We start from the raw sequence: 27,660 nt of genomic DNA on the forward strand, positions 1-27,660 counted from the left end.
AAGAAGTAAGTAGAGACCATCTCTTTTTTGCTCAATATTCTGCTTCATGCTGGGATCATGAGTCTTAAGTGCAGGCCTATTTCCCATTTGCCAAATAATGATGCATTTTACTTAATCTTCTCATAGCCCACTGGAGAAGGTACTATGGTTAGAAAATGCCACTAGATTGTGATCATGGAAAATGCTTCCTAGACTTAATTCCTGAGAAGAGATAATGCTTATAGGCCATTTACCTCCATCAAAGCTGACGAATGGAACCTAATAAAATTATATAAAAGAGGCCCAGGAAAACAATGTTTTCTTTCTGATTTATCAGGTTATCATTGAAGACCAATGTCAAGAAAAAGCTCTCTAAACTAGAACAAATTTAACATTCCAAAACAGGATGAACGGACATAACAGTAGCATTTTCATTCATTTATAAAATGTATTTTTCAGATGGTTTTGATTTAACATAGATTTGAAATCTTTTTGTCATGCTCTCTATACCAACCCCTGTTCCCACCTCCTTCATGTGTGAAACCCATGTTTAATTCGGGGGGAACTTAATCCATATGTTTCTGATGCATTTGCACAATATTCTTAGTAAGAGGTAGTTGATGTCCAATCTGGGAATTTTTATAAATCTTTTAAAATTTTTCTTCAGGCCAAAAAATCATATTTTCCAACTCAAATTGCCCTTCCAAATCAGAAATACTCTGGGCCTATTGGAAACCCTATTTTGAGGAGACCTTAAACTCAGGCAAAACACAATTCCAGTTGACAGCTGTGCAACAAGATTCACTTGACCAGCCCATGAGAGACAGGAGAGGCAAAGGAGAAGAGACACGAAAAGAACCTGAATAGTATAGAGAGTCTTGGACCTGCCATGTTTTTCCATTTCTAGGAGCAACTAGTGAAGTCCTACAACTTATAAAGTCAGATTCAATTTATTATGCACATCTGGAGCCAGATAATTTCCAATTGGCTCTGCAAGACATCTTTGAGCAAGGGCAGAGAATTCTAGAGCAGTTTGCAGATTTGTAAATATAAAAAGCCTTCATTTGTGAGCACACTTAGCAGTTGCTTAGCAATTCAGTGACTGGGTTTCATTTTCTGTAAAGCATGATGAAGTCTGAAGATGGTGAATTGTTGACTATGGAGTTAAACAAGTTCTGCCAGGAATATAAAGATTGTGAGCTTGTTAGGGACAAGTGAAAAACTGTTGGACAGTATGTACAAAAGTAGAAGACTCATTTCCTTTGTCCCATTTACTTCAGCTGTGCTATGACCCAATTTCTTACCACCCTTTAAAGGCACCTGATGTCTCTGGGGAAGAAAAAAAAAAAAAGATCCATAAACCACTTTTTTTTTTTTTTTTTTTTTTTAGCCAAGTACTTGGCAATGCATGCAGACTCATCAGCAAAGGGTCATTTTACTGCTAAGAGCTTGGATTCATCATAGCTCAAGCGTAAGTTTTCTACTGGGCCAGAAATGTGATTTTACACTATCATAATCCCAAATTTGGCTCCTGTGCCGAAGTGAGTTGCTATTCAATCCTCCTAAAAAGTATTCTACCCTACCAGTAAGGTCACTTGGAAAGCAGGAATGGTGATAAACCTCTCCACCTCAGTAAATGCCGCTACCATGTTTGTAATTTCTCAAAGAAAACAAACAAAAAACCCAGAAATAACCCTCAATTCTTCTCTTTTTGTGGCTTCCAAATGCCGTCTATCAAGTTCTATAGACTCTTGCTTTTCAGCTATGGTCTTTGGATCAGCAAGATTGTATCATCTGAAAGTTTGTTAGAAATTTAGAATCTCAGGCCCCACCCCAGACCTGCAGAATGAGAATCTGCTCTTCAGCAAGATCTCCAGTGATTCAGGTGCAGGGTCAAGCTTGAGAAACACTGCTAGGCCACACCTCCTCCAAGTACCTCTTCATTCACTGCCTGTCTCTTGCTTGGATTACTGCAATTCTTTCCCAGCTTCTGCCCTTTTCCTCCAGTCTATTCTCAATTCAGTCACTAGAGTGGTCTTAAAAAAAAAAAGAAAGAAAAAAAGAAAAAAAGGTTAATCAAAGCAATCCATTCTACTCTTTAAAATCCAGCACTTCCCACTGCACATGAAATAAAATATGAATTCCTTACAGTTTATTAATGTCCTATATGAAACAGCCTCTGCAGCCTTAACCCCTCTCTCAGCCATGCTTTCCTGGTCATACTTCCACCAGTCAAACTGACCTTTCTATCCCACACAGCCAACACCAGCTTTTCCCTCCACCTGGAGTGTTCTACAGAGCTCTCATCATTCAGGACTCAGCACAAATGTCAACTTGCAATGAACTCTTGGCTACTAAATTTATATCTATCTCCCAGTCACTTTATATTATATCACACTGTTTTATTTTGTATTGCTTTCTGAACCATCTGAAACTGTCTTGCTTATTTTTTTTATTATGTTATGTTAGTCACCATACAGTACATCATTGGTTTTTTTGATGTAGTGTCTTGCTTATTTGTTTACGGGTTTAGTGATTATTATACAGAATGGGCACTTTTCCAGTCTTATTCCAGCTAAATTCTCAGCACCTAGAATGGTACCTGGAACACAGGAAATGCTTAATACATATTTTTTGAATGAATTAATGAGTAAATTTATATCTATTCAATCTAGGCAAAAGTCAGTGTCTTATTACGTATGGTTTTTTCTCTTTCCCTTCCTCCTTTCCTTTGGCAGATATTTGTTAAGCATTTAACCTCTGCGAGGTACGGGGGTACTAAAGGGAATGGGGAACAGCTCCCCTATGGAGCATAGAAGGAAGTGGAGGAGACAGATGTTAACCAAAATCACAGTTATGCCATCCTGTGGAGAATATAAGGGTTCCCTAATTTAGTTCAGGGGCACTCTGTGAGCTGAGGGCTGAAGGATGAGCATGCCAACCAGGAGAGGAGAGTGAGGGGAGTAGATGAGGGAGAGTATTTTGTGCAGAAAGAGGTCCATATCCAAAGGCAGCAGGACCTATTGAAGGAATAGAAAGAGGAGCAGTAGAATGGGGATCCAGAGAATGAATGGGGTACTGGTCGGTGGTGGGGCTGGCAAGGTGGGCAGCAGTCAGAGCAGTAGGACCCTATGGGTAGTTTTGGTTTGCCTGGGAGAGTTCTGGTTTACACCTGCCACCTGGTGTAATTATTCGTACAATTTTTAGTCTTTTTCTTTCTTTTTTTTTTTTCAGGGGTAGAATTTAGTGATTTATCAGTTGCGTGTAACACCCAGTGCTCACTACATGAAGTGTCCTCCTTAATGCCCATCACCCAATTACCGAATCCCCCCACCCACCTTCCTCCAGCAACCCTCAGTTTGTTTCCTGTAGTTAAGAGTTTAGTCATTCTTAAAGGCCCTATAGGCTTTATCTTAGAAAACTCACCACAAAGCCTTGCGCTTAACAATGGGAGCTCTGGACCCATCACACAGAAGTGTTGGAGGAAGTAGTTTGTTGTTGTTTGTGTTGTGTATCCTTAGGCAAATTGCTAAACTTCTCTAAACCTTGGCTTCCTTTTCAGTGAAATGAGGATTTAGTAATTGTAGTATTCAACTCAGAGGCTTTTAATAAGGATTAAATGAGTTAATACATATCAATCTTGTAGCATGGTGTTTGGTACACATAGTAGTAGTAGGTAGGTACCCACTAAGTGTTAGCTATATAATTCTTATTATGAATATTTGCAATGTGTGGATAATAAATGGGAACCTGTGAATGATATTAGAAGGGGATGACATGGTCAGAATTGTGTTTTTCAAAGATCATTTGACTTTCATGTAGAATAATATTTTGGGAGAGGGATTAAAAGGGGAAATAGATATAGAGTCTGAAATGACTAACACAGAATAAGTGTTTAATAAATGAAGTAAGGATCAACATCATCATTGTCATACACTAAGAATGACATAGTTCTTAAATATTTCCTATCCATTTCCATTTGATAGTGTTGGGGGACAAAGTAGCTATTTGGAATTTGGGAGTCAACGGATTGAGTATTATCTTGGAATCAGTGGAAGAAGTAGCCAAGATTGGAGTTGGAAGGACCAGCCAGTTTACTCTTATAAGCCAAATTCTGTAGTTTCCCAAAAGTAATGCCATTAGAACCTTTGGATTGCACAAAGGATTTCCATATGGATGTCCTATTTGGTATTCAATGATTTCCAGAGGGGGGAAAAATCAGCAACAGCAAGAAGGATTTGGAAGGTTTTAGCAAACTCCTCCCAGTGGGCCTTGACTTAAACTTTCCAGGCCTGGAATATCTCCTCCACAGCTCCCTGACACTCCTGTTACCCCAAGAGTGAGAGGAAGCCACATGAGTGAAAAGGGGCCCCTTTCTCTTGGGGATAGTGTGGGACACACCTCACAGTCACTTGTCACTTTGAAATTCGCCTCTCCCAGGAGTGTGGAGAAGGATTACAGAAACCTGGCAGATAATTAACATTTCCCTGTGTGAACGGAAGGGATTTGTCACACAATGACTAGAACATCATGACTTTCTCACTAAACTGGGGGGGGGGGGAGTAGGTATGGATTTACAGGAAGATTCCATTTAAGGAGGGCGAAGGAACAGGAGAAATGTAGTAAATTGTTAACCATTTGGTTAACTAGCACTCATCATATTACCACATCTGAATTTCCCAGTTTAAAGACTTAGAATATACAGAGGTGATTTTAGCATACTAAGTTCCTTGACCTTTCCCAAGCCCTCTGTAGCCTTTGGGAAGCCATTATAATTGACTAGAGTAGATGAGGGGAAATTTAGCTTTGCAAATTCTTTGGTGGGTTGGCTTTTGAATAAAAAGGATCTATCATATCAAATATCAGAGATGAAAATCTTATAGAACACTAGCAGATAGGACTGAGAAAAGAATGTAACCACCTTTGGATTTAAGGCAATCATTTAGTCTCCAATTCACCAATGAAAAGATTCCATTTATTTGCAATTGACAGAGCACTTAAAGCTAAAAGTACTTCTATATTTCGAGTGTCCAAGAATTAATAAAGAGATTTGAAGCCATGTTGATTGTCATGAAGGTAGTTTAAGGAGATGAATCTTAGGATTGGTTAGGAGAGATGGAGAGGAGATGAGGAAAGGAAAAACTAGGACAGATATTCCAGGCACAGGGGACAGGTGAAACAAAGCAGGAATAGATGCACAATCTTTCTGGTACAACAGAGAGAGGTACTAGTAATGAAGATGAAGATAATGTTGATATTTATTAAGTCGTTACTTGTGTGTCACCATCTCATTTTATTCTTCTTAACATTATCAGGGAATTTATGTTATTCTCATTTCATAGATGAAAAACTGAAGATTAGATAATTTAAATATCAGGCCAGATTGCAAGCAACTTGAATGCCAAGCTAAGCAGTTCATGACTGTGTCCTTTACGATAGACAATTTTGTTAACTTCAGTGGAATGCAATATATTCTGAGATTTTGGAGGAGTAATACTGAGTTTTAAGTTCTTGCCTTACAGGCCTTTTTTATGTGGCAGAAATAAAATTATAAAAAAGTATTTTGTTAGGAAGCTATAGTCTAATTCGTAGACAAGTTTTAGAAGAATGTGATGTGTGAGGTAGGAGGAGAAACCCCTATCTGAAAATATCTCTCTGATGGATTGGAATAAGTATATGAAGTTCTACAAGTGAAGATATGTTTCTTGGAACACAAGAGTATTTTGGAATTTTCTGGAATCTTGGTTCTTTTCATCCCACATGCTCTCTTCTTTCTTTCTTTCTTTCTTTCTTTCTTTCTTTCTTTCTTTCTTTCTTTTTCTTTTTCTTTCTTTCTTTCTTTCTTTCTTTCTTTCTTTCTTTCTTTCTTTCTTTCTTTCTTCCTTCCTTCCTTCCTTCCTTCCTTCCTTCCTTCCTTCCTTCCTTCCTTTCTTTTCTTTCTTTTCTTTCTCTTCTTTCTCTTCTTTCTCTTCTTTCTCAAACACTAATTGAGCTCCCGCTTAGTACATGTTATTTTGCTTCAGGTTGAGGATACAAAAAGAAAAAGTGTATCCTTTTTGGAAGATAATTTAAGAGCATGGTAAGGAAACAGGACAACCAGTCTTTGCCACACAACCCATCAAAGGCAGAGCATGGAGAAAAAGCACCTTGCAGGAGGCTGAGACTATCAGAAAAGATTGGGTGGAAGTGTAAGTAATCTAACAGAAGTCTAAGGATAGGGAATAGGCATTCCAGGTAATGGCAAGGGTCTTTTCAAAGTCTGATGGCATGAAATGAAATCATTGTGAGGTTGGAGAATGGTGAGCTGCTTACTGTTTTTTGTTGTTGTTTTTAAAGATTTTACTTATTTATTTATTAGAGAGAGAGAGAAAGCATGCAAGAGGATAGGCAGAGGGGGAGAGAGAGAGAGAATCTCAAGCAGGCTCCATGCTGAACACAGAACCTGTCACAGGGCTTGATCTCATGATCCCGAGATCATGACCTGAGCCGAAATCAAGAGTTGGATGCTCAACTGATTGAGCTACCCAGGTGCCCATGTTCACTGTTTTAGGACATGAATTGGGATGGGCAGAGGATTGATAGGGGAAGGATTTGTGTGGGTCAGTAGAAGGCCATATTTTTCCTACAAAAGAGTTTAGATTTTATCCTGCAGTTGATGGGTAACTCTAGTGATCAGTATTCTTTCAGCTAAAACTAACTGCAGGGTAATTGAGAGGCAACCAGAAGTCCAGGATTGTACTGACCTCAGACACAGCTATATTCAGTTGTTTGTCAACTCTGGTTTTTGTGGGTCAGCCTCATTCTTAGGCAAATATGGCCCCAAAAGGTCTAGGCTTACATCTAGCAGCCCTTGCAAAAAGAGGGTAATGTTTTCATTATATTTCTATTAAAAGTCATGGGGAGAATGCTCAGTGGCTTTACTTGGATCATGTTCCTTTGTCTGAACAAGCCACTGGAGACAAGAGGATGTCAACTTTGATTGACTGGTCATATTGTCATCCCTGGACCTGAGGAGTGGGACCCACCTAAATCTCATGGCCATTTCCCCAAAGAGTTGTTGGACGAACCACAAATATTTCCAAGAGTAAAGACTTTGGAAAATTTTGATTAAAGATGTGACATGATTAGTTTGGTGCTGGAAACCTCTTGTTTTATCTTAAAAATACACATCATTTTGCCCTAACATAAAGAAAAAAAATTTCTACTTTTTGCCAACAGGAAAAAAACCCAGTCAAACCATGACCTTTTAAATATTAAGCAAAATTAATTGTTTTGGAAGACGTTCCATGTTTGTACAATGGCTCTACACACCTGCTAGAACAGATAATATAGGTGGCTCACCCAGATCATTTTCATGGGGCTGATGAGCAGGTATTGTTGGCTCCTTGTTCAACAAGCTGGACCAATGACATAGTGCCATTCACTCTCTAGAATTCCCTAAGGGATCAGGCTCAGGCTGGACTTCTGAAAGCATGCCTTTGCCTAACTCATCCCCTTATCTCATCCTGCTCCCATTGCTTCCTCACAGGTTTCTCCTGAGAACCCTCCCTCTATATATGTCTCACACAAGAACCACCGTCTGAGGCTCTGCTTCCTGGGTACCGACCTTCAACATCTACAGACACATTTCTGTGTAGCTCAAGGGCAAGGACGCTTTCTCACCTAAGATCTTTGAGGGGAGTCACTGAGTGCCCATTGCTTCCTAGGAGTGGTAGCTGAAGTAGAGGATGGGAAGAAAACACAGATAAACTTCTGTGCTCTGCCTGGACCAGGCCAGTCTGTTTTCTCTGAAGTCCTAAGGGCTTGCTTGAAATTCTGTTTCTTATTCTTTGCTGAACAAATATCTATTTCAAAATTTTCTTGGGAAAATCAAGGTCTTTGATTTGCAGCTTTCATAGTCCACATAACCCCACCCTCCTAGAGCCTTGGGATACAAAGGAGAACATAGCACTGTTCTTGGGGCGCTTGGGTGGCTCAGTCGGTTAAGTGTCTGCCTTAGGCTCAGGTCATGATCCCAGGGTCCTGGGACTGAGCCCCGCATCAAGCTCCTTGCTCAGCAGGAAGCCTGCTTCTCCCTCTCCTTCTGCCTGCTGCTTCTCCTCCTTGTTCTCTCCCTCTCCCTCTGTCAAATAAATAAGTTAAATCTTTAAAAAATAATCTCACAGTGTTCTTCAATGAAAAAAAAAATTCTGACAATCTTAATATGATACATGTGGTTACATTTTAGCTCAACCTGGGACCAGGCATGTAGATCCCAGCGATAGAGAGATTCAATTTCTTTTTGCTTCTAAATATGTTTTTATTACAGAGATTAATTGAGTGAAATTATTTGTCTGTTTCTGCAAGTGATTGGGAGTTTTGTAATCGTTGTCTTTGGATTCTATGTAAATAGCACGTTTTAAATCTGAGAGCAATTGCACAGGTTATTACAGAAAGTATTAAATGATAAATATAGCAAGACCTGCTGATTTCCTAAAAGCTGATGAGTTAGAAACATATGTTTACTTTCAATCACAAACTATTTGGAGTCTTCTGGTTTGGTCTCCGAATTCTCCTTCTACCTCTGGAAGAGGCACCACTTAGAGAAAGTTCACTGAGGACAGGATGTTGGTTTTACATCTGACCTTTGGGAACCTCAGCAAAGTCTCATGGTTCAGTGCCCAGTTTCTTCATCAAAATACTTAGTGAAGAGAATATTTATTCTGTTTTAATTTCTACTGCAGAGAAGGTGTCAGGAGCCAGAAGTTATTGGCTAAGCTTCCAATATTTCTATCACAGACATATTTGTTAAGTCCCCAAAACCTGAAAAGACCTGCATCTTACCCTGGTAGCAGGTCGATTGTGAGGAATGGTATGGATCATGGGAGAAATTCCTTGGGTCTTACATAACAATGAGATTGTTATATCAACAGGTCTGCTAATAAAGGCTTCACTTTATTTCTGGGCTCCGCCTAATTTTGTTCATCTGACATTTGTGGTCCCACCCTTAAGCAATTTTCCTAGTGCCCTACTCCCTATGGTACCACATTTTTTTCTCTTTGACAATAATTTTTTCTTATTGAAACTTTATTTTCCTCCACCCAACCCAAAGATGAATTTTCTGTATACCTAGAAGTTTATTCCCGTCTGGGACAGCTATATTCCCATATCACCTCTGTGTTTTTTCTCTTCGATGCTGTTTTTTTATTACTTACATTTTTTTTCCCTCTTCCTTCTTCAATATTTAACTTGCCAGGTACGATTTCAGGAAGCAGAAAAAAACCCACTGAACCAAATATGCATTAACTCCCTTTGACAGGTAACCTGAAGGCTACTAGATACTTTTTTGAAGACTACTAGATACTTTTACAGAACTAAGTTCTAAGTTTGATTCTGCACTGTTTTCCTAGATGTAGCATGGATGACTCAGTTGTGCTTCTTAAACAAATTAGAGGAAATGCAACAGTATTAAAGATTGTTAGGTAAATGATGTGACTTTATGACAATGGCCCCAAAATAATTTTGAAAGTTTATGAAAGACAAATTACAGAAAGAAAATCATGGCAATGAAAAATGCAGCTTAGCAAAATGGAGTTATCCTCCAAATGTTGTCGTGACAAGTCTAAAAATAAAAATAGAGTGTACGTAGTGGACAATAAAGTGATAGCATCTGAGAACAAAATCAGTTAACAAAACTTTCCCAGAAATGAAATACAAAAGAAGAGGAATTGGGCATAGTTTAAGAGATAAATGTGGCCATAGAATTGAAAGCATATATGCAGATAGATTTGCATTTTTAATAGATCTGATCATATTTAATAGAGTGTGTACAGATCAGAACTTGGAAATTTCTGTCAGTCACTCATATTCAGCTTTGTACACATTGCTTTCACTTTGGTATGTTGCCCCAGGAATTTCATCATAACTTCAAGAAACATCTTGAAAGATGTTCAGTTCTGTTTTTCCATGACAATGCCAGCCAAAGGCGCATTTTCAGTCTTCTGCTCCATAGTGATCTATGAAATCAGTTATTTTCAGATTTTAGAGGTACTTGATTTCTTAGGACTTCTTTTAACCTTGAGGTTCTGGTTGTCATTGAAATGGGCCTCCCCTCTGCAGATGTTGAAAAGCTGCTGAGTTCATCCTTAGACGATGAAGTCATTGTTGACCACTGTCATGGACATCTTTGTGAGCTCATGCTGAGCACTAATCCAGCTTAAATGAATTGCAACATATCATCTAGGAATATGATTATGGAATTATATGACCACAGATACTCCCAAGGTAGTGAACACATTTATTGAGTGGTGTTAGAGGACCAAAGCCAAAGAAGCATTTTGGAAATGTAGACAGAAGTTGAGAAAGAGAGAAATTTGGCTCAGATAGCCAAGGAAGATGGAGGAGACCTTGAAAAGTGGAAAGAGCTGTAAAAATTCATTGCCACCAAGCTGAACCTGGGGATAACTCATTCAGCAAATGCTTACTTTTTGTTTTTTTTCTACTTCCATGTTTATCTTCACTGTCCTCCTCCTTCAAGGTAGAACTGGGTCTATTTGGCTTGAAAACATGTCCATATTACATCTTATACTATTTCCTTTGTAAAGAATATTTTTTTAAAATGTTTTTATAACAATTTCCAAGTAGAGAACAATGAATATTTCACTATAATTGCCTTCAGAGATTCATAATGGATTCTCTCTCTCCCTTAAAATTAAATCCTGTAATGGCATCTCCATATGCTTCATGTATGTCTTAGGAAGATCATTAAATTCAAAGGCTTGACAATAAGCGCAATGCGTAATTGGCATCCTAAGATGCTCACTACACAATGGAAATACTGCCACTGGAATTATTTTAGACCTTACCTTTTTTAGGAAGGAAAAACTAACATATAGGGCATCAAGTTCACAAGTATGCTAATTGTGACTTGGACTATTTTTTTTCTTCCTTCCCTAGTGGATTTGCTGACCAGTTTATGCCTATTGTAAGTCTTGATTAATATTTAAAGAACAAGTGATTACTCATTACTAAACTGAGTAATACAAGGTTGATGGGTAATTAAGCTTAAAGAAGATTTCTGCTCCTGCTGCTAAGGTGCTTGTTGCGTCTGAAGACCTGAAAGTGTAAAATGACTTCGTCATATAAATTAGATTTCTGCGTTCTTATGGGCAAAGTGTTCACATTAAGAACCTGCAGTAGCCTGACTTTGGTACCTGCCTTCTGTCTTTTTAAGATCTGAAAAGAAAGGGACTTTTTGGTGGAGAGATTATTTGGAGATGTCATTTGGAAATATGAATGAGCTAATTGGATAAGTTAGGTTCAGATGGTATCTAAAATTTCACTTTTACCTAGAAGTTAACATTTATGGACCAAGTGGGTTTGAGGTGCTTTAATTGTCCGAAGAACTAATTTGTTTGCTAAAAAAAATCTAAGAAAAAATATTTTTCCAAGTGTAGATAGATGATATAAAATTTTATAGTTTTCATTGATTATTTCAAATGCAAATTTAAAAAATTAACAGAAGTGATAATACCAGTGACAGCAGTAGTGGTAGGAGGGTGATCATAAATGTTATTGAATTCACCAGGACATTTTTGAAAGTGAAAGCAAGGTGCTATTAGTGATTAAGGGCAGAGCAGCCAGCTTAAACCGGAACATATAATAATACTAAGTAATGACACTAATTAAGAATGGTAGACATAGTAAATGTGTTCAATTCAATAACCCAAGTGGTCCAGTCCAATCAGGATAGTAGTTACACACACACACACACACCAGGGTCCAGCATTCAAAAGGAATTTTAGAAATAATCAAATCTTTTACTTGCATTTCTTGAATACTATAAATGTAAGAACATACCATAAGAACATAATTTCAAATCTCCCTTTTCAACAAATTTCCTCACATACTACACCAGTGCCTTTCTATTATTTGAAACTCCTGAAATTATGTTGGCCTGCATCTTCCCTGCACCCCTCCCCCTTTGCTCTAGTCTGGCAAGGCTGGACCTTTCTGGAGGACTAGGGGAGAGGAAGCAACTGAGCTGGCAAGGCATAGTCCTTTTTAGCAAGCAAGGAGTGGGCAAAGCTGCTAATATTCACCTATTAACAGTCTTGGTCCTGTGCCAATAGCCTGTATTAATAGAGAAATCTCTATTAGAGAAATCTTATATTAATAGAGAATCTCTAATCCTGGTACTATAATAGAATTAGAAACCTCATCTAAATTTCACCCTTGCTATAGATGCTCTTGCTGTTCCCATTTTACAGAGGAAAGAACTGAGGTTTACCAAAAGTCGATAAGTTGCTCAAGTGGTGGAGCCAGGAATTCAACTTGGCAGTTTGACTCAAGATCTGATGCTCCTAGCAAGGAAGTGCAAAGCAGGCTTCAACCTGTTCTCATTGAGATTGCCTAAAGGTAGTAAAAACTCTCACAGGTTATAGTAAAAAACTCGCTATAGCAAAACGTGTCCAGTTTAAGCACATGATAGTGTTAGCGAGGATTCTTTCTCACTTTGAAAAGGACTCTAGCACGAATGGAATATCTAGAACTCGCTGATAAATGAACCCAATGTGAAAATAAATGCATATGAACACAAGTTATTTGGAACACTGATGCAAAAGTGAGCAGAACACACAGTGAGAATGGCCCATTTTTCATCCAGTTGGAAGGGGCTGTCATTGACTGAATTTCGCTGCTGTTGCCAGAAAGACATTAAACCATTTTTAATGCTCAGACCATTTTTTTATGACTGCCTGAAGAATATCAGATGAGCTATCCATTGTAAATCAATAATAACTTGCTTTTGATTAATGAGGAACTGAAACTGTTTCTAATAAATGTCTAAATGCTTAGCATATTTTGAAAACCAATCATTTTCTGAGAATTAGATTTCTTCTCTGTCCTTAAAAAAGAGCTGGATGTGGGGGAGAAAGAAAAGGTAGCCAAATATTTTGGAAACAGAGAAATGTGAAAACAGTAAATGAGAGAATATGCATTCCAGGGCTTTGTTTTGTAATCTCAGCTGTTCAGAGGCGTGCTCTGTGGTCCAATGTGCTCTAATTTACAGCAAATAAGATGCCACAGAACCTTCCATGCAGGTTCCTTGGCAAAGTCCATTGGCTACTTAATAGCTGGTCAGAGTCTTCAGTATCAACTAAATAACTAGAATATATTGGAAATAGGTGCATTCTTGTCCAAATCATGGTCTCTGTGACCTGGCAATGCTCTACAGTGATTGGGTAACTGGAGCGTGTCTTGGAATGTGGATGGATAGGTCTCACTTTATGTCTCGTCTTTTTTTTTTTTTTTTTTTTGGTATTTAGAATATATCCTGGGAAAAGAAAAATGTAGGCTCAACTCATCTGTTAATTTGATACTTTTATAAGTCTATTTTTCCCGAGGACTTTCTTATGAAATTGGAAAGGGAAAAGAAATCCGCTGGGGAAGTGGGAAGCAGAGAAATACTTTTTTCCTTAAACATATCTGAGTGATTCAAATGTAATGCCAAAATCTGAAGAGTAATCTAGTGGTTGGTAAACAGCTAAACTTGCCATCCATCAGACAAAAGAAGGCAAATGATTACTTGTAGAATCCCTGCCCCCCAATCTCAGGCTTGTTTTGTGGAACAAATGGAAATAGTACAGAATATTGTGGTGGAACAGTAGTATATTCTGAACTGGGTGTCTGGTCTCTGTTAGAGCTTTCTCTCTAGCAAAGTACAGCAAATGTAAGGATCTCAATTTCTGGATTTTCTGATGCATGAGCCACATTTTTCATTATCTTTTATTCAACAATAAAAGTGGGTGTGTCTTTTATTGGTCACATTTCAGAATGGAGTCATTTACTAAGGAGCAGAAAGGGTTTAATCTCAGTGATTAAGTATAAAACCAGCTAAGAGTCTGTGGCAAGATTTGCCCATATCTGTGCTCTCACTTCATCTTTGGGACATCATTGGACTACATTTCCTTTATAGCTTGGTATGTTCATGTGCCTGAGCTCTGTCCAATGGAATCTGAGAACAGTGATAGGTGCTACTTCCAGGCCTGGCTCATAAAACCCTCTTATGAACCATCTCTTCTTTTTTTTCTCATGTGCTGGCTGAACGGCAGGAATCCCTAAGACTTAGAGGGGGTAGGACCACAATACAGAAGAAGCGTGAGTCCCTGAATGAGCACATGGAAAGACTACCCCACCAGAAAAATCTATGACCAGCCAGTGAGAAGCATGAGAATAAAATGTTATTGTGTCAAGTGATTGGTTTGTACTACAGCTAGCCTTATGTATTTTGGTGATACTGACTTGTTTTCTGTCATGACTAGGGTGATGGCTTTGTATGATGATAATGGTCTTGCTATCTAGGTTAGGTTGTTTAGATTCTGGTCCTGGCATTTGCCTGATAGTAGATGCACGATTCTGGGCAGATAACTAACTTTCCTCTCTGGCCTCAGTTTTTCAGCAGCAAAATGAAGAGTTTGGACCAAAGCCTATATGATAAGTTAGAGATTTTTTTTTTTTGGTTGACAGAAACTCTGACAAACTTAAACAAAAGGAACTTATAAAGATACAGGAACTTATAAGTCTCACGGTATCAAAAATGATGTTAGAGAGCCAGGCTGGGAGAGGGCAAGAATCAGGGGAGATCTGGTGACCTAAGCAGCAAGAGGCAGTTCAAAATATTGTCATGGGCCCCCTCTGGGATTTATCATATGTCTTTTCCATCCTTGTGTATCGGTTAAGTTTTGCTGGGTAACAAACTACTTCAAAATTTTGTGGCTTAAAACAATGTTTGTGCAGTTTATGATTTTGTAGGTTGACAGTTTGAGCTGGTTTCAGCTGAACATTTATGCAGATGTAGAGCAGGCGCAGCTGATCTTAGCCTGGCTTAATGCATCTTCCATTATCTGCTATGTTGATTGACAGTTTGTCCTTTCAAGATGGCTCAACTGGGATGACTTGTTTCTCCTCCATGTGGTCTCTCATCCTCCAGTAGGCTAGCAAGAATTTGTTCACATGACAGGTGAACAGGGGTCCAAGAGTGGTGTAGAAGTATGCATGGTCTCTTGAGGCCCATGCTCAGAACTTTCACAGTGTCACTTCTGCCACATTCTGTTGGCCAAAGCAAGACACAAGGCCAGCCCTGATTTAAGGGATAGGGAAATAGATCCTGATTAGAGGAGCTGCAAAATTCATGGTGGAAATTCAGTGGAAAATGATTGTGACCATTTCTGCAATTCATCAAACCTTGCTTGGATCATGTCTACTCCTTGGGTAGGAGAGGACTGGCCAATTTCACACTCCTCCTAAGAGTAAACACAGTGTGGAAGAAGTTATTTCTCAAAATGAAATCAGAGCAAAGGGAAAATGACCTGAGCTTGACAGACCTGCTTTTGAACCCACCACCATGAGCTAAATATGTGATCTCAGCAAAACAGAGAATTTCTCAGAAACTACTTTCTCATCTGCAAAGTGGGTTAGTTATAAGATTGTTGTAAGAATTAGAGATTATAAAAGTAAGGCATGGGTACCATGTTTGTATATAGTAGGTACCCAGTAACTTCTCTAGTTTTCATCTCGAGTTGACAGTGGAATGAAATGTAGATTCACATATTTGGGTTCTTCAGAAAGTAATACAGGAGAACTTTTTATACTACAGCTCAATCTACTATTGCTTTTACCACAGCATTCTGAAGCATTAGTTACTAAAAAGATCTGTCTTCTCCATTCTCAGGAATTAAGGTTGCTCCAGGGCTGTTTTCAGCTGGTATGTATTGGGGTGGCTACATTGTATTCTTCAGCTCCATCTTTTTTTATTGAATGAGTGGTGGAGGTGTGTCTTAGTCTGTTCTGGCTGCTATAACAAAAATACCGTAGACTAGGTGGCTTGCACAGGGAACATTTCTCATCATTCTGGAGGATGGGAGATTCTTGATTGAAACAGCTGCAGGTTCAGTGTCTGGTGAGGGCCCACTTCCTGGTTCATAGATAGCTGTCTTCTCGCTGTACCATCACATGGTGGAAGGAGTGAGGAGTTTTCTGGGCACTAATCCCACTCATACGTCCTCCATCCTCATGACCTAATCACCTATCAGAGGCCCCACCTTCAAATGCCATCATGTTGGGGATTGGGTTTCAACATATAGATTTGGGGGGACACAAATATTCAGCCTATACAAAGGTGCCATTCTGATTGGCTGGTGCCTGTGCTCCACCATTGTTGAATATTGTGAATAACCCCTTGGCTATATCTAAGGAGCATGCCACAGCCTTAACAGGATTCTCTTCTGGAAAATACTGTGGACTTACAGAGCCTGAAGTGTCGTTTTTCTCCAAAGATGTTTGACAAATGTGTATTGAATGAAAATTTGAGTGAGTAGACAGGTAAATGAATGATTTGGTGAAATCGCCTAGTGACCTGGTAACATCTTTAGAAATAAGAAATATCTTAATTAGATGCAGACTATGATTTAACTCTGAAAGCTGCTAGAAGAGATATTGTAGGGATAGAATTGTAGTTGTAAACTACAACAAAATTGCATGCTTGCTTTGTATCTTTTTCTGGAAACTATTTCTCTCTTCAGTCTAAACTATATCTTGAAATAAATAATACCAGGTCTTGATATCTGGGGTATAAAGTTTAATTTCATTAATTTGTTCTAAAACTAACTGTTTTAAGCTTCTGTGCAGGGAGTGTAGCTCCTGTTTTTTTTCAACTACAATTTGGTGAACAGGTGTTTGGTGGTTTTGCCCACCTTTGAATCCCAAACTGGAAGTGAAATATATCATGAATGTTGAAAGTGCATTTTGTCTCATTTTTCCAAACTAGCGCACTGCGGTAGATTTTAGCCTGTCTCTGTGTCCTCTCCTCTTCACTTGGAATTTAGGGGACAACCAGCTCTGGAAGAGGGCAGGGAATGGTCAGCAAAGTCCCTTCTCAGGCTGGAGCAATGATGTTTCATCAAGACAGAGTGGATTCTGTTTGATAAGCAGATCCTATTTGGAGCACCTGAAAGATACATTACTTACCTTCAAGGAGAAAGCTCCAAAGAATTTATAGCTTTCAAGAGGCACAAAATTAGGGTGACTATATGTACTGAATGCCCTAGTTTGTCTGGGACATTCCTGATTTATACATGTTGTTCTGTCATCCCTCCAGGTTAACATTTGTTCCTGATGTTTTTTTTTTTTTTTTAAGTGAAGAATTGTTGTCAGTATTTGTATTAAAATAATCTAGAGTAGACTTGGAAGACCTCCACCTTTCACTTCTCCTATGCACTCGCCTAGTGGTGTGTGAGATGTATGTGGGGTAAAGAGGGTTCTCATTTCAACAAGAGGTCAAATCAGAAGAGGAACAGACATGACCAATTTTTCTTTTCGTAACTCTTTCCAGATGCATCAAAATCAACGTCTCCCTTTCCAGGATAGCATGTTTTCTTTTAACTAGTTTAAATTGGATTGATAGATGTAGAGTGAACTCCTCCTACCCACCTGAGGCAGACAGTGCCATGTGATCCTTAGATCTCTGGGACACCCAGGAAGGCTACAATTTTCCGTATCCTTGAAATAAATGGCAACATATAACTGAATTCTAGCCAATAGAATACAGGCAGAAGCGATGTATGCCATGTCCAGGACTGGCCCCTAAAATATCTTGCACGATCCTCTAGTATTCTTCCCTTCCTTGTCAACTGGATGGATAGGAATAGGCTCTAAGAGGTGGCGGAGCCCATTGACAAGTGGACCCAGGCTTCTCAATGACTGCAGGCAGACCCTCCCTGTGGAGTTGCATTGAACTGTGAGATGAACAGTAATAATCATTTTGCATTAAGCCACTATAATGTGGGGGTTGTTTGTTCTAACTTCAGGATTGCTTACTTTCATTAATGTTCCATCCAACTTTCTCCTAGGAAAATTCACCTCAGGATTAGTTTCTATGGGTGACTGGCTCTCCTGCTCAACTCCTATGTGATGTGGTAACACCTTGGTTTGAAAGATTTCCTAGGACTAAAGAATGTGCTTATGATTAAGCCAATTGATCACAGAAATAATTTGTATCTTTAAGATACATGGATTAGTAGGTATACATTTGTCCTTTGGGCTACTTTCGTATTATGTCCTTATAATGAAACTATATTAGATAAGCAAGTAATATTAATATCTACTATATATTGATATGTAAAGCATATATTGATAGGTAAAACACTGTGCTAAGTACATATATAAAAACAATTCTTATGGCAGCCCTTTAAGGTACATAATTTATCAGCCCCATTTATAGATGGGGACACTGAGGCTTAAGGAACGTTGCTAACTTGCTGAAGGTCACGTATGTGGGAATGGTGGGAATGGCGGAGTGGGAATTTGCAGGCAGGTGTACTTGACTCCAAAACCTGAGCTCTGGATCATTATATCAGCCATAGCGGAGACCTCTTGACTCTTGCCGTGACTCATGATTCATAATGACGATAATGATTGACATTTCCGCACACTCACTACTTGTCAGACCCTGTGCTCTGTGCTTTACGTGTGATAGTTTATTAAATCTTCACAACCACCATAGGAGATAGACATTATTACGGTTTGCTGTGTGTATACCAAGTGTACCTAGTAACTATAGTAGCATGCAAATAGAAATCGATCTCTCTTCTTACAGAAGAGAAAACTGCAGCTTAGATTGCCACGAGCTACAGCACCTCAGGGGGACATTCTTTCTAAGAAAGTGCCTTGGCCACTTTAAGTTTTTCTGCTGCAGTTTGTACAGGTTGCAACCCTTCTCTTCAAAGCTAAATGTGGGAAGAGTGGGGGAAATGTAGGGTGGAACCCTGTGACCCTCTAAATTAGGCAGCCCCTAAATTAAAAAGGGATGAGGAAATTTACATTTTCTAAGTTGGATGTTTCTATTACTTTAAGAAAAAGGAATTTTGTACACCTGCCCCCCAATATTACCACCATACACACACACACACACACACACACACACACACACACACACATACACACACCCCTTTGCATTGCTTTTATAAATCAACAGGGAACACAAATTCATGAAATTGGCTTCGTGAGACTGGTTGCAGTGAGTCTTCACATTGACTCCGAGCCAGGAGGGAAAATACAGCAGACACAGAATCGAGAGATTGTAACTACATAGTCTGGCTCTGCCTTCTCTACCACCAAAAATGATGGAAAAAAAAAAAAAAAAGAAAAAAGAAAAGAAAAAGAAGTAGAAAAACAAAACCCGAGACAGAAGGTAGGAGGAGACACTGGGGCAGCTCCAGCTTTCAGCAAGCCGGCTCTGTTCCACTTCCTTTTGATTGTCCAGGAAAGCTAAGAAAAGTAAAAACAGGGCTGCGAGTGCGTGAAAGCAGCCCCGTGGAAACGTTATGTTAAACAATCGGCCTGTGGGTCAATTGTGAAGGGCGTTAATGTGCGAGACCCCGATAAAGAGATTTGCACGAATGGCCACAAAGCATTTCATATTTAAATACAGGTCCAAGTTTGTTCTGCACAACAGTATAAATATAACTAAGGTGGGGTGGAGAATGAGATTTGGAAATCAGCCGATTTTAAGGAAGCCAACACAAACACTCCATCAAATGCAGTGTTTCACACAGGCTTTTGTGCTCATTACTAGTTGTTGGCATAAGCTCATAAAAACAGAAAAGGCCGTGAAACGTAGTGGTTGAGATATTGTATGCCCTGGTGGTAATAAAGTATACTGTTTATCTGAAAACAGCTTTCTTGTCATGTACATTGCCTTTCCTGGAAGGTGACAGTCTTGTTTTGTTTCCTGGTGGTGGGGAGAGCCTGGAGAAGTGTACAGCATTTCAGGAGGGCTTCCGTTCCTTCTCAGTGGTTATTTCTTCGTGGGATAGGTCAGAGGGCGAAAGTCCCTAACCTTGAAAGCTTTTTAAATTAGGTTTTTAATATAAAGGAATATATTCAGGCTTTTTAACAAATTCATACTGCATGAAAGGGTATTTTACAATAGACTAAGCAGGCCATATAAAATTAAGTAAAGCTGGATCTGGTGCCTAAAAATATTTGGCAGAAATCCCTGGAAAGCCACATTTGAACATTTTTAATATATATTATGAGACAGAAAAGAATAATTATCTTCTATTGAAGTTCCCAAGTGAGAGAAATATACTTGTAGAGCCCTTTCAAAGAAAACTGTCTGTATTGCAAAATTGTTGTGTTTGGGATAATGTCCTCCCTGCTTTGGCTTATGGCTTGTGGCTTGTTTCTCAGAGAAGAGGCAGGCACGACCCAGACATTACTCCACTATTTCATTTGACTGCTACCTTGAGCAAGGTGTTTTTGCCAAGGGCCTTGAAATACTTGGCTAAGAAGTTTCCAGAACAAAGACTTTTGAACTCCATGCATGGATACCACTGCGGAGGATTTGGGAACCAAAACCACCTGAGTGACTGAGGCTCTCTATTTCTAACCTGTGCTCTTGATGTGAAATAAATTGCCTTTCTCCTTCCTCTCCTTCTTTCTCCAGAGAGGGTCACCTTTCATTGGAGACACTCATGTGTCTAAGCATCACATTTCTGATGCCAGCCTCTGTTTTAGTGTAGGTTCCCTCAAACACAGACCCTCAGATAAGAATTTTGGTGTAAGTAGGTTATTTGGGAGTGGATCCCAGGAAGCACACTGAGGGAGTGGGAAAAGAGAGAATGAAAAAGGGGAGAGCGCCAACAAAGCATTGTGAAAGAACAGAACATCTCTATAGGGCTCAATCCTGCCGGGGACTCTCTGCATCACTGTGTAAAACACAACTAAAAATTGTCCCTTGGGGATGAGGAAGTGCAGGTGTGTATCTGTTCACTAACTCTGGTTCCCCCTGTGTCAAGGATTGCTCCTGAATTGTTACCTTCCATCTGAGACTTTCCATCCTACCTAAGTTGATGTACCTGCAGCTGGAGAATGACCTTGGGCAGAGAAAGGGGAAACTGTGTCCATCTATGTGAGAACTCTTTTTAGGTTCCCTTGGGGATAAGTCAAATGGATTTTGGTGGGAACCTGGGAGCATCAGCCACAGCCACCAAATCTACCAGATAAGGCAGGTTTCTTGCAAAGTAAAAGCTCTTAGTTTTGATAGGTACCCCAGTCTGTTTTTAATTTTTCCTTAATGTAAATCTTCCTAGTCTTTTGTAGTAAATGGGTAACTATAGCCTTTAATGTCTTTAATTGCTAAAAAAGTAATAATTATAGAACTTATTTATTGAATGCCCACCCTGTGTCAAATACATTCATTAACTTATTTAATTTAGCCTTTACCTCAAGGCATACATAAAAATTAACTCAGCCTGAGATCTAGACCTGAACATAAAAGCTGAAAATATAAAACTAAAAATAGGAGTTAAAAATGTAAATCTTCTAGAAGAAGATATGGGGGAAATCTTCATGACCTTGGGATGGGCAATGATTTCTTAGCTATGACTCAAAAGCCTTAATTTTAAAAGGAAAAAAAATGTATGTGATCAAATTTAAACCCTCTGCTCCTCAAATGGTATTGTTAAGAAAATGCATAGGCACGTTCTGACTAAGAGAAAGTATTTTCAATATATATCTGATGAAGGATTTTTACATAAAATATATAAATAGCTCTTATGATTCAATAAGAAGACAATCCAATATAAAAATAGGCAAAAGACTTGAATAGAGACTTCAAAATAGAACTTATAAAAATGGCCATTGTTATTGACTCAATGTTTGTTTCCCTCCAGAATTCATATGTTGAAGCCCTAGCTCCCAATATGATAGTATTTGGAAATAGGGGTTTGGGGAGGTAATAAGGATTAGTGAGATCATGAGGTAGGATCATGTTACGAGAATAGCACACTTATATGAAGAGACACCAGATCCCTCTTTCTCTCTCTTCCTCTCCGTTTCTTTCCCTTTCCCTCCTACCCCATTAATCCTACCCTTGCTGTGAGGACACAGCAAAGATGGCTGTCTGCAAGCCAAGAAGAATACTTCACTATGCTGGCACCCTGATTGCAGACTTCCAGCTTCCAGAGCTGTGAGAAAATAAATATCTGTAAGCCATCCAGTCTATGGTTTTGTTTATGGCAGCCCAAGCTGATTAATACAGCCACAAAGCCCATGAAAAAATGTTCAACATTATTGGTCATGAGGGAAATGCAAATTAAAAACGTAGTGAGGCATCACTATCCACCCACCACAGTGATGAATTTTAAAAATCAACAATACCAAGTGTTGACAAGGATATAGAGCAACTGGGTATCTCACACATTGTTGGTGTGAGTGTAAAATTTTACAACCACTTAGGAAAACAGTTTAACAGTTTCTTATAAAGTTAAACATCTACTCTATGAACCTGCAATTTGTCTCCTGGATATTTCCCCAAGAGAAATAAAAACTTATGTCCACAAAAAAGGTTTGTACATGTTTATGGAAGCTTTATTAAGCCAGAAAAATGGATAAAGAAATTTTGGCTTACCTTTGTACAAAGGAATACAATAAAAAATAATAAACTTCTGATACAGGCAACACCATGGATGAATACTGAGCAAAAGAAGCCAGACAAATAATGATACATACTGTAGATTCCATTTAATTGAGTTTCTAGACTAGACACAATTAATTTACAGTGATAGAAATCATATCAGTGTTTGCCTGGGGCCAGAAATGAACTGAATGCAAAGGGGCATGAAGGAACTTTGTGAGGTGATGGAAATGTTTTATAGCTCGATTATTGGGTGGGTTGTTACACACATGTACACATTTATCAAAATTCATTGAATCCAGACTTAAAATATATGTATTTTATTATATGCAAATTATACCTCAAGAAGGTTGATTAAACAATAACAACGATGAAAGACTGAATCACAGGTGTTTGTTATATTGTTCCTTGTATTTTCCAGAAGAATGTTTCTTCTCTCAAAAGGTGTCTGAATGGAGAATTCTTAGTCTACAGCCATGCACATCTCATCACTTAGAGTCTACCTCCCTTCCTGTTGCTTTAAGAAATCACAAACTTAATTAAAGGAAGTTAATACCCACAACTCATTCTTCACAAAGGATTCTGGACAACTCTTTAAATCATTCATTGCCTTTGAATTGTATGTATCAGAGTTCTTTATCATGTGGGACTCATTCTTTTTTGGTTATACGGGGATTTTATGACTTGCAGAGTTCATTGATTTATATAGGTTGTCTCAGAAGGTTGCCTCAGAAGTTTTCCTGAAATACATATAAAAACATGGGATATTTGTGTGTGTGTGTGTGTGTGTGTCTGTATGTGTGTGTGTGTGTGTGTGTGTGTGTCTGTATGTGTGTGTGTGTGTGCGCGCGCGCGCACGCATATGCGCTTTGGAATAGTTTCCCCCCCCCTTTTCTTTGAGAAAGGATATCTGAAATATTTAATTAGGTCCTGGCATGAATTCTCGCTAATGCCACACCCAAGGGGAAATGTGGCTGGGACTGACAATTTCCTCATCCAGCCAAAATTACAAGACTTAAGTTTTCTTTCATCAAACATGGAAGTTCCCTCCTTTTGCATTCGTTATTTTCAGACTCCCAAATAAACACTTTTTGTTTCTTGGTACAAGAGTTCTCAATACCCAGTGGGAAGGTCAAAAATTTCTAGATTAATTTGTTAATGAAAGCTAGAAAACCTCAGTCATGTCATTCATTTTGGGATAGCTATTGTAAGAATAAGAACCTTAGCTGTTGTATTTACTGCGATATCCCTAGCACCTAGAAACATGTTTAATAAACATGAATTTTACAATGAGGAAATAGACACTCAGGAAGATTGAAATTAATTGTTTAAAGTCACACAGTTAGTAATCCAGCAATTCCGTTTCTGGGTATATATCCAAAAGAATTGAAAACAGGGTCTTGAAGAGATATTTGTACAGTCAAATTTATAGTAACATTATTCATAATAGCTAAAATGTCCATCAACCCAAATGTCCATCAACAGATGAATGGGTAAACAAAATGTAGTATATACACCCAATATACTATTCAGCCTTAAAAAGGAAGGAAATTCTCACACATGCTACAACATGGATGAAACTTGAAGACATCATGCTAAGTGAAATAAGCCAGTCACAAAAGATCAAATACTGCATTATTCTACTTAGATATCTGGAGTTGTCAAACTCAGACAAACGAAAACTGGAGTGGTGGTTGCCAGGGGCTGGAGGGAGGGAGGAATGAGGAGTTGTCATTTAATGGGTATAGAGTTTTAGTTTTGCACGATGGAAAGAGTTCTGAAGATGGATGGTGGTGATGATTACACAACAATGTGAATGTAATTACTACTATTGAACTGTACACTTAAAATGGTTAAGGTAAATTATGTACATTTTGCCACAATTTAAAAAAGAGTCACACAGCTAGCATACGACAGATTGAGAGAACCTAAGCCCAGGTCTCATATCTTCCAAGTTCAGAATGTTTTACTTTATAGCCATCTGCCATTTTGGATATTGTTAGACAGGTTACTTCATAGCTATCTCAATATAGAGGAAAAACACAAATTTAATCACTTAATACCTTGACTTCAGAGAGGGTGGGATAGCTCTGCTATTCACAAAAGGGAGCTACTTAATTTGCTTGATGTTGTTGCCTCAAATTTCACTATTTTAGTGATTCTCAGTCTTGGCAGGACATTGGAGTTACCAGGGGAGATTTTTAAAATAACGACGCCTGGGTTCCACACCCTAGGTATTCTGATGTAATCAGACTCCGAGTATGGCCCAGACATCAGGATTCTTAGAAGCTCCAGGTCTGAATGCAGCCAAGATTGAGAACGACTATTCCATTATGAGATAGAATATATGGATAGAACAGGGCATCCCTGTGTGGCAGAACTCCGAACGGTTCTCAGATCCCAAGTACTTAAGCCACACTCTAGGCTTAGGCATTTTGTACTCAGTGCTAGGGGAAAGTTTATGGAATCTTTTCCTGACCTTTTGAGAGAGAGGAGGCGTTACCATCACATGTGTTTAAAGCAGGGCCCCTGGAGTTTGGCTGCCAGGATTAGACTTGTTGCTGCAACACCCGCTAGCTGTGCAACTTCAGCCTAATTGTTTAACCTCTCTGAATTCCCAAATGGGCATGATGTGATTCCTCACTCACAGAATTGAGAAAGGGGTGAGATAATTTCTCTAAAATACAATATCCAGCAAAGCCTGAAAACTTAGTCAGTTTTACTACTGATTATGAAGAACTTGTGTACTTGATGTCTGGTATTCTTTTTAATTTTTTTCTCATTTTATGATGAGATAAGTTTAACATAACAAAGATCTACTCTGCATGGCATATAACATCCTAGATTTCTGAAGGTCAAGGGAGGAAGGTAATGTGGAGAGGAAGGAGGAAAGGAGGGAAAGAGAGAAAGAGATAATTTTGAGGGGAAGCACATGTGTGAGTGTGTGCATGTGCCCACGCATGCGTGCGTGTGTATGTGTGTGTGTGAAAATGGAGAAAATAGAGCAAAAAAGAACTATCAGGGGCGCCTGGGTGGCACAACGGTTAAGCGTCTGCCTTCAGCTCAGGGCGTGATCCTGGCGTTATGGGATCGAGCCCCACATCAGGCTCCTCCACTAGGAGCCTGCTTCTTCCTCTCCCACTCCCCCTGCTTGTATTCCCTCTCTCGCTGGCTGTCTCTATCTCTGTCGAATAAATAAATAAAAAATCTTAAAAAAAAAAAAGAACTATCAGACTACCAAAAGGCATTTATTAAAAGATTAGAATTGGGAAAATTTCTCAACTTCTTGAACTTGACACCAGATGGAAACAGAAGCTTCAAGGAGAGACCAGAGAGCAAAGATTTAAAGCATCCTCAGAAGGGAGAGGGCTGCCACCCAGGGATGACAAGAACTTTGGCAGAAAAGATGGAGAGAAGCAGAAAGAATGAGCCTTGGAATCAGCCAGGAGGAAAAACTTCAGAGGAAGACTGTGAAGGCCAACACTTCAACTATTTTTTTTTTATGCTGCTACATGAAAAGTTAAACTTGGAGGAAAAGCATGTTTGGGTTTACATTTGGAATAATTTCTGTAGAGGAAAAAGCCCATGTTTGAACTGTGCATAGGAGCTACAAAAAATGGGGGCTGCCTTGTGGTGAAGCCCAATTCATACCACATGTTCATCTAGACTTGAGGGCAACCTGAACTCCTGAAGTACTAACCATTAGGTGTCAAGCTCTACTCTGGAGGGCTTGCAAGTCTGTTTACCATACTCCCCCCCCCCCCCCCAGCCCCCCATGCCCAAAGTCATACGTCCTGCAGTGGGGAGGAAAGACTGCATTGACCCAGCTGCAGAGAGCTTGAAGAGGGAGGCACCTGTCCAGAGGAATGAGCTCAGACTCTCTCGTCATGGCGTAGCTGGAGGCCTGGCAGGCATCTGTGAGGGTCACCCTGGATGGATTTCATCTTGCAGAGGGGTGTGTTGTCCATGCACCTCAGGGTGGGTGCTGGGAATGTTCATAGCTCATTCGCAATTGTGTTCATTCCATTTGCTGACTAATTCTTCTGAGACTTAGTCAGAGGGTTTGGTTGTTCCTTTCTGTGCATAGAACTGGGCCTCCATTCTCCCTGGTTAGGGGAGTTAGCCCTTTTCTCCATCATCTGGAAAGTTTACAAATCTCTGCTGTCAGATTGGTGACCCTTTTGCCAAGCCTTCTGCTCCCTCAAAGTTCCTCTATGTCCTTGCTGGAATAGTCCGAGTGTGCAGTGCATGGAAACTTCTGGGCATTCTTTCATTCTCTTTTCTCTCTGCTCAGCATGCTACCCCACACAAGGTAAGATAAACAGTTTGGGCCCCTTCATTATCACTTTCCACCCACCCATCAACTTGGTGACTCCCAATGGGATTAGTTTAGAGAAAAGAAAATCTCCAGGGAGTTCCCACAAGCCAAGGACTGGGCCCCCTCCCTGGTGCCATTGGGTCGGCTAGCCTAAATTTTTTGATGTTGTATTTTTTTTTTAAATATGACAGTTCAGGCTTGAAAACCAGTACATTTGGAAATATAAACTAGATGAAAACAAGCTATAATGAAAGTGAAAAAAAAAAAAGTATCAGTTTACTGCCGATTGAAAATCAGGACCAGATGAGACTGTGGGGTTCTGGGCATTTAATTCACTGGAGGAGGTCACTGCTTGGTGAAAACCAGGCCCAGCCTGTGCTGGCTTCCCTCAGCAATATTGTGTTTATTTGTTTGTGCCCTTCCCTAGTTTGTGGAGGGAAATAATGAGCCAGCTTGTTTGAAGTTCTTTCTGCCTTTCTATATCATGGTGTGTTTCATTTCATTTCATTTGGAGACGGGGTAGGAAAAGGGCATCATTGGCCAACCTGAGAATTCAGTTGATTTCCTAAAATGTGCTGAAGGCTAGAAGAGGAAGAAGAAGTGTCAGTAGGCAGTGAAAGGAGGAAGGAGGAGGTGTGGTTGCTCTACCCAGGACTATGAAATATGGACCCCATATAGTCACTCCATAGGGTGGAGAAAAGCAAAATGGAGTAGGACCATAGAACAGTGATACTCCCAGTGTAGCCTATGAACCAGCTGCATCAGCATCACTCTGGAGCTTATTAGAAATACAAATTCTCCATTGTCACATCAGACCCTCTGGATTGGAATGTCTGTGATTCGTTTGCTCAGAAGTTGCACACTGGGAAGCCAAAGACCCCTTTAAATCAACAGACCTGTTATTTTTAAA

General features: G+C 39.4%; 1 long non-coding RNA gene across 2 annotated transcripts in view; it reads right to left on the minus strand.

Moving 5' to 3' along the window:
- LOC123001278 (uncharacterized) overlaps positions 1 to 27,660 on the minus strand; it is a 167,851-nt gene that overhangs the window by 73,218 nt on the left and 66,973 nt on the right. The window lies entirely within an intron of this gene.

The sequence above is a fragment of the Ursus arctos genome, unplaced genomic scaffold, assembly GCF_023065955.2.
Source record: "Ursus arctos isolate Adak ecotype North America unplaced genomic scaffold, UrsArc2.0 scaffold_16, whole genome shotgun sequence".
In the NCBI taxonomy this organism is placed as follows: Eukaryota; Metazoa; Chordata; class Mammalia; order Carnivora; family Ursidae; genus Ursus; species Ursus arctos.